Genomic DNA, 12,459 nt, shown 5'->3' with positions numbered 1-12,459 from the left:
GACATGCTTACAAGCAGGAACTTCAATGAGAATCTCGACAATAACACATAGCATGGCCCTCCCAAATTCAGTCTGTCCCCCCTACGGATATTAACTAGATCAATCCATGCCAGCCGTCCATAGTACATTAAATTGTTCATCGGACATAGTACATACCTGTTAAATAATCCTCCTCACCACGGATGCCCCCCCTCACTTAGGAGTCCCTTGTTCACCATCCTCCGTGAAATCAATATCCCGCACAAGAGTGCTACTCTCCTCGCTCCGGGCCCATAACTCGTGGGGGTAGCTATACTTGAGCTGTATCCGGCATCTGGTTCTTACCTCAGGGCCATGACAACTAAGATCGCCCACACGTTCCCCTTAAATAAGACATCTCGATGGATCACGGGTCTATCACCCTATTAACCAGTCACGGGAGCTCTCCATGCATTTGGTATCTTTTATCTCTGGTCTGCACGCAACCCCATTGCAGAATGCTGACTCCCACCACATCCCATCCTGTATGCGCCTGTCTTTGATTCCTAGTACATGCAGTTGTTGATCGCACCTACGTTCAATATTCTAGTTCCACGCAAACTTCAGCAAGGTGTTATTTAATTCATGCTTGTAGGACATACCAATAATCATCTCAGCCAACATCACTCCCACCGCGCCATAAACCACAATAATATCTCATCAAACCCCCCCACCCCCATCTCCGACCTCCACCCAAAACCCACTCTTGCCAAACCCCAAAAACAAAAGTCTTAATATATCCGATCAGAGCTTGTATTTTCATCTTTTAGGTGTGCACAACTCCAACTGCCATTCCCTCAACTAACAAGCATTTACTTCACTAAACACTCTTTACACCAACCCACAACAGGCCTTTTTCACACAACCCGAAAGAAATTACCTCACAATTGTACTGACACCCCCGTTTATGTAGCTTAAACCCACCCAAAGCAAGACACTGAAAATGCCTAGATGGGTTTGCACACCCCATAAACAAATAGGCTTGGTCCTGGCCTTTCTATTAGCTCTTAGCAAGACTACACATGCAAGCATCCTCGCTCTGGTGAAGACGCCCTATAAATCATCATGACCAAGAGGAGCAAGCATCAAGCACGCACAGGCAGCTCAAAACGCTTTGCCTGGCCACACCCCCACGGGAGACAGCAGTGACAAATATTTAGCAATAAATGAAAGTTCAACTAAGCTATGCTATATTTAGGGTTGGTCAATTTCGTGCCAGCCACCGCGGTTACACGATTAACCCTAGCTAATAGAGATCGGCGTAGAGGGTGTTTAAGATCTGACATAATAAAGCTAAACTCCATCTAAACTGTAAAACCCTAGCTGATGTAAAATAAACTACGAAAGTGGCTTTAAAGCTTCTGAACACACAATAGCCAGGACCCAAACTGGGATTAGACACCCTACTATGCTTGGCCCTAAACCTCAGTAGTTAGATAACAAAACTACTCGCCAGAACACTACAAGCAACAGCTTAAAACTCAAAGGACTTGACGGTGCTTTACATCCCCCTAGAGGAGCCTGTTCCATAATCGATAAACCCCGATCCACCCCACCCTCTCTTGCTCAGCCTATATACCGCCATCTTCAGAAAACCCTGATGAAGGTCACAAAGTGAGCGCAAACGCCCCCCCGCCACAAAAACGTTAGGTCAAGGTGTAGCCTATGAGACGGTAAAAAATGGGCTACATTTTCTGTCTCAGAAAATTCCACGAAAACTCTTATGAAATCTAAAAGTCCAAGGAGGATTTAGCAGTAAATTAAGAATAGAGTGCTTAATTGAACCAGGCCATAAAGCGCGCACACACCGCCCGTCACTCCTCTCAAATATATTTAAGGAATATCTTAACTAAACGCCCTAATATTTATATAGAGAGGATAAGTCGTAACATGGTAAGTGTACTGGAAGGTGCGCTTGGATAAATCAAGGCATAGCTTAATATTAAAGCACCTGGCTTACACCCAGAAAATCTCAATACCACTTGATTGCCTTGAGCCAATACTAGCCCTAAGCATAACCAACACTAATACCAAACCAACACACACTAAACCATTCACCTACACAAAGTATAGGCGATAGAAATTTTAATCTGGCACTATAGACGTAGTACCGTAAGGGAAAGATAAAAAACCACCCAAGCACAAAACAGCAAGGACTAATCCCTGTACCTTTCACATAATGGATTAGCTAGAAACAATTTCACAAAGAGAACTAAGAGCCAAATTCCCCAAAACCAGACGAGCTACCCAAAAACAGCTAAAAGAGTGCACCCATCTATGTGGCAAAATAGTGAGAAGATTTCTGGGTAGAGGTGACAAGCCTACCGAGCCTGGTGATAGCTGGTTATCCAAGACAGAATCTTAGTTCAACCTTAAGCTTACCTATAGAACTACCTAATCCCCCTGTAAGCTTAATTGCTAGTCTAAAGAGGGACAGCTCTTTAGACACTAGGAAAAAACCTTATAGAGAGAGTAAAACCCTCAATTACCATAGTTGGCTTAAAAGCAGCTATCAATTAAGAAAGCGTTCAAGCTCAACACCAACCACCTCAAAAATACCAAACACATAACTGAACTCCTCACACCACATTGGATTAATCTATTACCATATAGAAGCAATAATGCTAGTATAAGTAACATGAATATTTTCTCCACTGCATAAGCCTAAATCGGACCGAAAGCCTCACCGATACCTAACAGCCAGGCATAGCAAGCACAAACAAGCCCATGCTACCTTCACTGTTAACCCAACACAGGTATGCCTCAAGGAAAGGTTTAAAAAAGTAAAAGGAACTCGGCAAACTCAAACCCCGCCTGTTTACCAAAAACATCACCTCTAGCATTACTAGTATTAGAGGCACTGCCTGCCCAGTGACACATGTTTAACGGCCGCGGTACCCTGACCGTGCAAAGGTAGCATAATCACTTGTTCTTTAAATAGGGACTCGCATGAAAGGCACCACGAGGGTTTAACTGTCTCTTACTTTTAACCAGTGAAATTGACCTGTCCGTGAAGAGACGGACATAAGATAATAAGACGAGAAGACCCTATGGAGCTTTAATCTATTAATGCAATCAAAAATCACACAAACCCACGGACCTTTAAACTACTACACCTGCATTAAAAATTTTGGTTGGGGCGACCTCGGAGCACAACAAAACCTCCGAACAACACATGCTAAGACCACACAAGTCAAAGCAAACTAGCACTCATAATTGACCCAATAATTTGATCAACGAAACAAGTTACCCTAGGGATAACAGCGCAATTCTATTCTAGAGTCCATATCGACAATAGAGCTTACGACCTTGATGTTGGATCAGGACATCCTAATGGTGCAGCAGCTATCAAGGTTTCATTTGTTCAACGATTAAAGTCCTACGTGATCTGAGTTCAGACCGGAGCAATCCAGGTCGGTTTCTATCTATTGCACATTTCTCCCTGTACGAAAGGACAAGAGAAATAAGGCCCACTTCATAAAGCGCCTTCATTACATAGATGACCTAGTCTTAATTTAGCAAAATACCACACATTCCACCCGAAAACAGGGTTTGTTAAGATGGCAGAGCCCGGTAATTGCATAAAACTTAAAACTTTGTAACCAGAGGTTCAACTCCTCTTCTTAACACCATGACCACAGTAAACCTCTTACTTCTAATTATACCTACATTAGCCGCCATAGCATTTCTCACACTCGTTGAACGAAAGTTACTAGGTTACATACAACTACGAAAGGGGCCCAATGTTGTAGGTCCATATGGACTATTACAACCCTTCGCTGATGCAATAAAACTTTTCACTAAAGAACCCCTAAAACCCTCAACATCTACCACCACCCTCTATGTTATCGCACCCGCCCTAGCCTTCTTCATTACCCTTCTCCTATGAACCCCCCTCCCCATACCCAACGCTCTAATCAACTTCAACCTAGGACTCCTATTCACCCTAGCCATACTTAGCCTAATCGTCTACTCCATCCTATGATCAGGATGAGCATCAAACTCAAACTACGCCCTAATCGGAGCCCTACAAGCCGTTGCCCAAACAATTTCATACGAAGTCACCCTCACCATTATCCTACTATCAGTCCTACTAATAAGCGGCTCATTCAACCTTAATACACTCATTACAACGCAAGAACATCTGTGACTCCTCCTACCATCATGACCCCTAGCCATAATATGATTTACCTCTACACTAGCAGAAACAAATTGAACCCCTTTTGATCTCATAGAGGGCGAATTAGAATTAGTATCAGGCTTTAACATTAAATACGCTGCAGGTCCATTCGCCCTGTTCTTCATAGCCGAATACATAAACATCATCATGATAAACGCCCTAACAACCACAATTTTCCTAGGCACATTCTATCCCATCCATTCACCAGAACTATTCACAACATGCTTCACCACCAAAACACTCTTCCTAACTTCCCTATTCCTATGAATCCGGGCAGCACACCCCCGATTCCGTTACGACCAACTTATACACCTACTATGAAAAAATTTCCTCCCACTCACACTAGCACTACTTATATGATCCACCTCAACACCCATCGCAATCTCCAGCATTCCCCCTCAAACCTAGAAATATGTCTGACAAAAGAGTTACTTTGATAGAGTAAACAATAGAGGCCTCAACCCTCTTATTTCTAGGACTGTAGGCATCGAACCTACCCTTGAGAATCCAAACTTCTCCGTGCTACCCCATACACTCTATCCTAAAGTAAGGTCAGCTAAACAAGCTATCGGGCCCATACCCCGAAAATGTTGGTCATATCCTTCCCGTACTAATTAACCCATTAGCTCAACCCATTATCTACACCACAATAATTACAGGCACACTTATCACAACACTAAGCTCACACTGATTTCTCGCCTGAGCAGGTCTAGAAATAAACATACTAGCCTTCATCCCAATCCTAACAAAAAAAACAAATCTCCGCTCTACAGAAGCTGCTATCAAGTACTTCCTAATACAGTCCACCGCATCTATAATCCTCATAATAGCAATCATCTCCAACAACCTATTATCAGGATGCTGAACAACAACAAGTTACATCAATCAACCCCCATCCCTAATAATAACAACCGCCCTCGCCATAAAACTGGGAATAGCTCCCTTCCACTTCTGAGTTCCAGAAGTCACCCAAGGAACACCCCTAACTTCCGGCCTACTCCTTCTTACATGACAAAAACTAGCCCCCATCTCAATCATATACCAAATTCACCCATCAATCAACACCTACATCCTCTTAACCCTCTCTACCCTGTCCATTGCAGTAGGCAGTTGAGGAGGTCTAAACCAAACACAATTACGCAAAATCCTAGGATACTCTTCAATCACACACATAGGTTGAATAATGATAACACTAGTATACAACCCAACAACTACAATTCTTTACTTAACTATATACATTATCCTAACAACTACCATATTCCTGACCCTTAACCTAAGCTCAAGCACCACAACCCTCATACTATCCCGCACCTGAAACAAATCAACCCACCTAGCACCACTAACAGCACCTATCCTCATATCCCTAGGAGGCTTACCCCCTCTAACCGGCTTCCTACCCAAATGAATTATTATCCAAGAACTCACAATGAACAACAACTTCCTTATCCCCTCTATTATAACTATCATAACCCTACTTAACCTATACTTCTACATACGCCTAATCTACACCACCTCCCTAACACTATTCCCCACATCCAACAACACAAAAATAACATGACAATTCGAAAATGCAAAACCCACACCTCTTATCCCCCCACTCATCATCACCTCTACTCTTTTACTACCAATCTCTCCCCTAATCTTAGCCACTCAGTAGAAATTTAGGTTAAACAAGACCAAGAGCCTTCAAAGCCCTTAGTAAGTAAAAACACTTAATTTCTGAAACACACAAGGACTGCAGACACCTACTCTGCATCAATTGAACGCAAATCAACTACTTTAATTAAGCTAAGCCCTTACTAGATCAACGGGATTCGAACCCACAAAAACTTAGTTAACAGCTAAGCACCCTAACCGACTGGCTTTGACCCACTTCTCCCGCCGCAGGAAAAAAAGGCGGGAGAAGCCCCAGCAGAAACTCTGAGACTGCTCCTTTGAACTTGCAATTCAACATGAAAATCACCTCGGGACTGGTAAAAGGAGGACTGGACCCCCATCTTTAGGTTTACAGCCTAATACTTACTCAGCCATTTTACCACTTTTTCCATCCCACTTATGCTCATCAATCGTTGACTCTTTTCAACAAACCATAAAGACATTGGAACCCTGTACTTAATATTTGGTGCATGAGCTGGAGTCATAGGTACAGCCCTGAGCCTTCTCATTCGAGCTGAACTAGGTCAACCTGGCAACCTACTAGGCAACGACCACATCTACAACGTTATTGTAACGGCCCATGCATTCATTATAATTTTCTTTACAGTTATACCCATTATAATTGGAGGGTTCGGGAACTGACTAGTGCCCTTAATAATCGGCGCTCCCGACATAGCATTCCCCCGTCTAAACAATATAAGCTTCTGACTCCTCCCCCCTTCTTTCCTACTACTAATGGCATCAGCCGTAGTAGAAGCTGGCGCCGGAACAGGCTGAACAGGATATCCCCCTTTAGCAGGAAACTTCTCCCACCCAGGAGCTTCCGTAGATTTAGTCATCTTCTCCCTCCACCTAGCAGGTATTTCCTCTATCTTAGGAGCCATCAACTTTATTACCACTATTATCAACATAAAACCTCCCGCAATATCCCAATATCAAACCCCTTTATTTGTCTGATCAATCTTAATCACAGCAATCCTTCTACTCCTCTCTCTACCAGTCTTAGCCGCTGGCATTACCATACTGCTAACAGATCGCAACCTCAATACTACTTTCTTTGATCCTGTTGGAGGAGGAGATCCTATCCTATATCAACACCTATTTTGATTCTTTGGTCACCCGGAAGTCTACATCCTCATTCTTCCCGGCTTTGGAATAGTCTCTCACATTGTAACTTACTACTCTGGAAAAAAAGAACCGTTTGGGTATATAGGTATAGTTTGAGCCATAATATCAATTGGGTTTTTAGGTTTCATTGTATGAGCCCACCACATGTTTACAGTTGGCATAGATGTAGATACACGAGCCTATTTCACTTCTGCCACTATAATCATTGCAATCCTCACCGGTGTGAAAGCTTTAGCTGGCTTGCTACACTTCATGGAGGCAACATTAAATGATCCCCAGCAATACTTTGAGCCCTGGGCTTTATCTTCCTATTTACTGTAGGGGGTTTAACCGGCATTATCTTGGCAAACTCATCCCTAGATATCGTACTACACGACACATACTACGTTGTCGCCCACTTCCATTATGTTTTATCAATAGGGGCTGTATTTGCCATTATAGGAGGCTTTATACATTGGTTTCCTTTATTCTCAGGCTATACACTGAACCAAACCTGTGCCAAAGCTCACTTCATCATTATATTCGTGGGCGTAAATTTAACCTTCTTTCCACAACACTTCCTTGGCCTGTCCAGAATACCCCGACGCTATTCTGATTACCCCGATGCCTACACTACATGAAACATCCTATCATCTATAGGCTCCTTCATTTCACTAGTAGCAGTAATCTTAATAATTTACATGATCTGAGAAGGCTTTGCTTCAAAACGTAAAGTACTACTAATCGAACAACCCCTTACTAGCCTAGAATGACTAAATGGCTGCCCCCCACCTTACCATACATTCGAAGAACCAGCCTATATTAAACTGAATGAAAAAGGAGAGAGTCGAACCCCCTAGAACTGGTTTCAAGCCAGTCTTATAGCCCCTATAACTTTTTCAACAAGATATTAGAAAAGTCATTTCATAGCTTTGTCAAAGCTAAATCATAGGCCAAACCCTATATATCTTACATGGCCCATCCGGTTCAACTAAGCCTGCAAGACGCCACATCTCCTATTATAGAGGAATTAATTACTTTCCACGACCATGCTTTTATAGCCATATCTTTAATCAGCTTCCTAGTGTTGTATGCCTTGCTCTCAACACTCACAACAAAACTAACCAATACTAACATCACAGACGCCCAAGAAGAAGAAACTATCTGAACTATCTTACCCGCAATTATCTTAATCCTAATTGCCCTCCCATCCCTGCACATCCTATACCTGACAGATGAAGTCAACGACCCATCCTTCACTATCAAATCAATTGGACACCAGTGGTACTGAACCTACGAATACACGGACTATGGAGGCCTAATTTTTAATTCCTACATATTACCCCCGCTATTCTTAAACCCAGGAGACCTCCGACTCCTAGAAGTTGACAATCGAGTAGTCCTCCCAATCGAAGCCCCCGTACGTATAATAATTACATCTCAAGACGTGCACTCACGAACTATTCCCACACTAGGCCTAAAGACAGATGCGGTACCTGGACGCCTAAATCAAACTGTTTTCATGGCCACACGACCAGGCGTCTACTACGGACAATGCTCAGAAATCTGTGGCGCAAACCATAGCTTTATACCAATTGTTGCAGAACTAATCCCACTAAAAATCTTTGAAATAGGACCTGTATTTACCCTGTAAATAACCCTGTTTCCCTTCTTTCCTCCTAGCACTCCCACCTCATAAATTCTCAAAATACCCTACAAACCCACTGTACAGCTATCCTAGCATTAACCTTTTAAGTTAAAGACGGGGGACACACTCCCTGCAGTGAAATGCCCCAGTTAGACACATCGACATGATTCACCACTATTATGACGATGCTTCCTACATTATATCTTATCATACAATTAAAACTACTAAACACAAACCACTATCAACCGCCTCTTACAAAAAACTCCAGCCTACAAACTCACAACATTCACTGACAACCAAAATGAACGAAAACCTATTTACCTCTTTCTCAACCCCAACAATCCTAAACCAACCCGCCACAATTCCCATCATCCTATTCCCCACCCTACTAGTCTTAACCTCTAAACATCCCATTAATAATCGACTAACCACCATTCAACAAAACCTGACTCAATCCGCCCTAAAACAAATAATAATAACTCACAATGCTAAAGGACAAGCCTGATCTTTAATACTAATATCTCTAGTCACCTTTATTGCTATAACAAACCTCTTAGGACTTCTGCCTCACTCGTTCACACCAACCACCCAACTCTCCATAAACCTAGCTATAGCAATCCCCCTGTGAGCAGGCACAGTAATGGTAGGACTTCGCTTTAAAACCAAAAATTCCCTAGCCCACCTCCTACCACAAGGTACACCTACACCTCTCATCCCTATGTTGGTAGCAATCGAAACTATCAGCCTACTTATTCAACCGGTAGCCCTAGCTGTACGACTAACTGCAAACATCACAGCTGGCCACCTGCTAATACACCTGATTGGAAACGCTGTACTAGCACTATCAACCACCAACTTCTCCATAACTCTGCTAACCTCCATACTTCTAGTCCTATTAACTATTCTAGAAATTGCAGTAGCCCTAATCCAAGCCTATGTCTTCACACTCTTAATTAGCCTTTATCTACATAACAACACCTAATGACCCACCAAACCCATGCTTATCACATAGTTAAACCCAGTCCCTGGCCACTGAGAGGAGCTCTGTCAGCCTTCTTAATAACATCCGGCTTAGTCATGTGATTTCACTTCTACTCTACCATCCTACTAATACTAGGCCTACTAACCAACATACTAACTTTATATCAATGATGACGTGACATTGTACGAGAAAGCACGTACCAGGGCCACCACACAACACCTGTCCAAAAAAGCCTTCGATACAGAATAACACTATTCATCATCTCAGAAGTATTCTTCTTTACCGGCTTCTTCTGAGCGTTTTACCACTCAAGCCTCGCCCCAACGCCCTGCTTGGGGGGCCATTGACCACCAACAGGCATTATCCCCTTAAACCCCCTGGAAGTACCCCTCCTGAAGGGGTACTCCTACAAGACGCCTCATCTCCTATTATATCTCCTTGCTCACCACAGGCCTCCAGGCACCACTTAATACCTCATTGCAGATTCCTCAAAGACAGAGTTTTCGAACTGGGCAATGGAGTAAGCTTGAACTCTGTGAAATGAATGCACATATCGGAGAGCAGTCTCTTGCAACCCTGCTTTCTGGATTTTATTTGAGGATATTTCACTTTTTGCCACAGTCCACAATGTGCTCTGAAATATCACTTTTTTGGTTTTACAGGAATAGTATTCAAACACTGCCTTAAAAGAAAAGAGGTATAACTACCTAAGTGGAATGCAAATATCACAAAGCAGCTTCACAGAAAACTTCTCTCCAGTTTTTATCTCAATAGATTTCCTTTTTCCCCATAGGCCTGAATTTGATCCCGATATATCCCACCGTGCATCTGTCCATGACGGAGTTTCCAGGCTGTGTAATGTAAAGAAAGCTTTATCTATGTGAGATGAATAAACATAGCAAAAGCAGATTCACAGAACACTTCGTTCCAGTTTTTATCTGAAGATATTTCCTTTTTTCACCATATTCCTGAATGTGCTCTCGAATGTACCATCACGCATCCATCCATGATGGAGTTTCCAAACTGCGTACTGTAAGGAAAGTTTTATCTATGTGAGATGAATATACATATCTATCACAAAGCAATTTCACAGAAAATTTCTTTCCAGTTTTTGTCTCAGGATATTTCCTTTTTCACCATAGCCATCCATATACTTCTGAATGTCTCTTGGTAGCTTTTTCTCCAAAAGGGATTACCCAATCCTCTATGAGAAGAAAGGAATAACTCTGTGAGTGCAATGCACACGTCACAAAGCAGCTGTTCAGAAAGCTTCTCTCCAGTTCCTATATGAAGATATTTCGGTTTTCACAATAAGCCTCAAACAGCTCCGAAATATCCCTTTGGAGACTAAACAAAAACAGCGTTAGAATACTGCTCAATGAAAAGAGAAGCTTAACTGTGCAAGTGGAATTTGCATGACATAGAGCAGTTTCACAGAAAGCTTCCTTCTGTTTTCTATCTGAGGTTAATTCTTTTTCAGGCTATTCTAAAGAGCGTTCTCAAATGTCCTTTCTCAGATTCCAAAAAACAGTGATTTCAAACTGCTCAATCCAAAGAATGATTTAAGTCTATGAGATGAATACACACATCACAAAGCAGTTGCTCAGAAAGCTTCTCCCCAGTTTTCAATGGAAGACATTTCCTTGCTCGCCACAGGCCTCTGGTCGCCACTTAGTATCCCTTCACAGAATCATCAAAGACAGACTTTCCAAACTGGGAAATGTTGAGTTAGCTTTAACTCTCTGAAATGAATGCACAAGTCAGAAAGCAGGTTCTTGGAAAGCTTCTTTCTGTGTTTTATTTGAGGATATTTCACTTTTCACCGTAGCCTTCCATGTGCTCCGAAATAATACTTTTTCGGTTTTACAGGAACAGTGCTCAAAAAGTGTCTTATGAGAAGAATGCTATAACTCCCTGAGTGGAATGCACACATCAACAAGCAGTTTCTCAGAAAGCTTCTCTTCAGTTTTTATCTGACCATATTTCCTTTTTCACCATAGGCCCGAATGTGATCTCGAATTTTCCTTCGGGGATCCATCCATGACAGAATTTCCATGCTGCATAATGTAAAGAAAGCTTTATCTATGTGAGAGTAATAAACATAGCCAAAAGCATATTCACAGAAAGCTTCTTTCCAGTTTCTATCTGAAGATATTTCCTTTTTCACCAGGGTCCTGAATGTGCTCCCAAATGTCCCTTCGTGGATCCGTCCATGACAGAGTTTCCAAGCTGTGTAACATAAAGAAAGCTTTACCTATGTGAGATGAATACACATATCACAGAGCAGTTTCATAGAAAGCATCTTTCCAGTTTTTGTCTTAGGCTATTTCTCTTTCCACCATAGACATCAACATACTTCCGAATATCACTTGATACCTTTTTCTCCAAAAGGATTTCCCCAATGCTGTATGAGAAGAGAGGTGTAACACTGTGAGTGGAACGCACACGTCACAAAGCAGTTCCTCGGAAAGCTTCTCTCCAGTTTCGGGCTGAACATATTTTCTTTTTCACCCTAAGCCTCAAAGCATTCCCGAATATCCTTTCACACGCTACACATAAACAGGGTTAGAAAACTGCTTAATGAAAAGAGAGGCTTAACTGAGCGAGAGGAATTAAGACGACACAGAGCAGTTTCACAGAAAGCTTTCTTCTGGATTTTACCTGAGGATATTTCTTTCTAAGGAGTATTGCCAAATGTCCATCCTCAGATTCCACAAAAACAGTGATTTCAAACTACTCAATCCAAAGAATGGTTTAACTCTATGAGACGAATACACACATCACAAAGCAGTTGCTCAGAAAGATTCTCTCCAGTTTTCATAGGAAGACATTTCCTAGCTCACTACAAGCCTCCGGGCGCCACTTAAT

General features: G+C 42.3%; 1 pseudogene; it reads left to right on the top strand.

The window, feature by feature from the left end:
• Positions 1 to 1,112: 1,112 nt before the first annotated feature.
• On the top strand, positions 1,113 to 1,944 carry LOC144330947 (18S ribosomal RNA; annotated as a pseudogene).
• Positions 1,945 to 12,459: the final 10,515 nt, after the last annotated feature.

This window comes from Macaca mulatta, chromosome 8 (genome assembly GCF_049350105.2).
Source record: "Macaca mulatta isolate MMU2019108-1 chromosome 8, T2T-MMU8v2.0, whole genome shotgun sequence".
Taxonomy (NCBI): Eukaryota; Metazoa; Chordata; class Mammalia; order Primates; family Cercopithecidae; genus Macaca; species Macaca mulatta.
Note: the sequence above shows the minus strand (reverse complement) of the source record. Positions and strands in the feature narration are given on the sequence as shown.